Genomic DNA, 3,274 nt, shown 5'->3' with positions numbered 1-3,274 from the left:
TATATATATTTGTTGTTGTGTACCATAGAGTCAGAACTGACCTATAGCTGACCCTCCAGCAGGTTTTCAGAGGTAGTTAATCACATGGGAGGAGATTGCCTACCCTTCTCCCTTGATACAGAGATATATAGATATTATATATACACATACATACCATGAGAGGTATGTAATTTTTAAATCAAACAAAGCACACCTGTAGACTACAGCCAGGTTTCACTTCTGTGATCCATGACAGTAGAAAGAATGAAGGCTTTGATGTCAGAAAAGAAATGGGCTTAGATATGGGCTCCACATATAATACAGAGACAATGCTTGTATGTCTTTGGGCAAGTTCCTTAACATCTCCATTTTCCTTATCTGTGGAATACAGATAGCAGTGCTTACCTCATTTAATTATAATAAAGACAGAGAGATTCTCATGGGTAAATGTGTATTGTGTTTAATGTTATAGTGTATGAATGATTGAAAAAATCAATATGCTTCATAAACTTTCACTCAGATCACAATAAAAGCCAAGTCCCCCTTCTGGGCAAGTCATTTATAATTTACCTAGATCCCTATCGTAGTTACTTAGTGCTGCCCTAACAGAAATACTCCAAGGGGAACAGAGGAGGATTGTCTCACTGTTCAGGGCTAGGAACCAACACCAGGACGTTGGCTCTAGAAACAGTCCCTCCTCCTTCGTAGCTCCGCGTGTTCCTTGTCGAACCTAGGCTTGTAAGTGGTCTCTCACGTGGCCTCGGTGTCTGTTTTCCCTTTTGAAGATGCCATCAAACGGTAGGCCCACTGCTGGGGCCGACAACTCAGCTCGTTGCCTTGAATTAGAGCCAAATCATAGCCAGCTCTCCAGGAGGATTTCTGAGACCATACATCACACAGGAGAAGATTACTCATGTTTCTTCCATGGAGCGGCTGATGGATTTGAACTGGCTGCTTTGAGGTCAGCAGGACAACTCCGAATGCCCTATGCCACCAGAGATGGAAAAAACAAACAACAGCCAAAAACCTCATTGTCCCTGCCTTCAGATCTGAAGGCAGGATTCAGGAAGGGGCTGGGAGGTGACAAACGTGTGAACACTTATTTCCAAGCAGATTATAAGCCTGAATAATAAGCCAGTGTAAAATCAGAGAAGTCGTTATTAACCTAACAAAAGAAAACTTTTCTTTCCAAAGAGGGCTGCATTCACAGGTACAGGGGTTAGGACTTCAATTTCTCTGCTCTGAATCCATTGCTGACTTCCTCTTGAGGCCATCCTCTGTCTAAGCTGGTTTGTGCTACCACATACTTTTATTATTGTTGTTTGGGGTGTATGCTCCAGTTTTTCACTTGTCAGGGTAGTCCCTGAGAGGGCTATGTAAACTCTTGGCTGTAACCCCAACATTGACAGTGGACCTGTCAGGCAACAGATGCTAAATGAAGGGATAGATAAGGGACATGGGTGTGAAGGAATTAAAAGGCTACAATGAGAAGAAATAGCTTAGGGAATCTCCTCATTGGGGTATGTGTGGCTATACCATAAATACTCCAACCATTTTCCCACTGTTGGACAAATCTAGAATTTATTTTTATTAATGATTTTCTGGAGTACATCTCACTTGGCGCGGGAGGCTTTTTCTGTAGAGACTCACATGTTGCATTTAAGAATATGAGCGTCTAATGGGTATCACAAATGGTTAACTCGCTCAGCTGCTAATTAATTGGAAGTTGTAAGTTTGAGCCCACCCCAAGATCCCTCAGAAGAAAGTTCTGGAAGTCTACTTGCAAAAGTATCAATCACCACCACAACAAGATAAAGGTAAATAATCCAGTAGACAAATGGGCACAAGATATGAACAGACACTTCACCAAAGAAGACATTCAGATGGCCAACAAGCACATGAAGAAATGTTCAAAATCCATAGCTCTAAGGGAGATGCAAATTAAAACAACTATGAGATATCATCTCACCCCAGTCAGAATAGCAAAAGTTAACAGAACAGCAAGCAACAAATGCTGATAAGGTTGTGGCAAAACTGGAACCCTTATTCACTGTTGGTGGGAGTGTAAAATGATGCAAGCACTGTAGAAGGCGGTATGGCACTTTCTCAAAAAAAGTTGCAAATAGAAAACAACAAATGCTGGCGAGGTTGTGGAGAAACTGGAACCCTGATTCACTGTTGGTGGGAATGTAAAATGGTGTAACCACTGAGGAAGGCGGTATAGCGCTTTCTCAAAAAGTTGCAAATAGAGATACCATTTGACCCAGCAATTCCTCTACTGGGAATATATCCCAAAGAGACCATAACTGACATCTAAGCAGATATATGCACACCCATGTTTATCGCAGCTCTGTTCACAATAGCTAGGAGTTGGAAACAACCCAGGTGCCCATCAACAAACGAATGGATAGAGAAGCTGTGGTATCTTCACATAATGGAATACTACGCTGCATTGAAAAACAAGGAACTCATTCAATATTATTCAAAATGGGTGAGCCTGGAGGATATTATGCTGAATGAAACATCTCAGTTGCAAAAGGACAAATATTGCATGGTGCCACTGCTGTAAAATGGGACTAATATCAGGGTGGGGGTAAGACTGAGAAAAACTGGATAAATTGTGTATACTGCACTGAACCAGATGAGGGAGTGAATAATTTAAAAGCGATATATGATAGGGTATTATGGTTATCACAAGAGTCCACAATTAAGGTTGCATGGTGGAGTGTACTTGGGGCGGTGGGACGGGTGTGGGGGGATTGTGTACCAGGGAGGGAGTCTTTCTTTTACTTTTGAAAGAGAGGAGTGAACTGGGGGGTTGGGGGGAGAGGGCTGGGCAGGTAGAGAAGTACAGCAATGAATGAATGGAAATAAAAATTCTCTGTAAATGTTCATTAAAATTATTTTAAAAAAAGGTTGCAAATTGAAATACCATTTGACCCAGCAATTCCACTACTGGAAATATACCCCAAAGAGACCATAACTGACATCCAAGCATATATATACACACCCGTGTTTTTCGTGGCTTTGTTCGCAATAGCAAGGAATTGGAAACAATCTAAATGCCCATCAACAAACGAATAGATAGAGAAGCTGTGGTATATTCACACTTTGGAATAACATGCTGCATTGAAAAACAAGGAACTCGTGCAATGTGATTCAAAATGGGTGACCCTGGAGGACATTATGCTGAGTGAAGTATTTCAGTCAAGGACAAATACTGCATGGTGCCACTGTTGAAAAACAGGACTGACCTCGGGGTTGGGGAGAGACTGAGAAAGATGGGTTCAATAAT

This window comes from Elephantulus edwardii, unplaced genomic scaffold, assembly GCF_000299155.1.
Source record: "Elephantulus edwardii isolate Elephantulus edwardi_28Jun2011 unplaced genomic scaffold, EleEdw1.0 scaffold00094, whole genome shotgun sequence".
In the NCBI taxonomy this organism is placed as follows: domain Eukaryota; kingdom Metazoa; phylum Chordata; class Mammalia; order Macroscelidea; family Macroscelididae; genus Elephantulus; species Elephantulus edwardii.
This window is presented reverse-complemented; position numbering follows the sequence as displayed.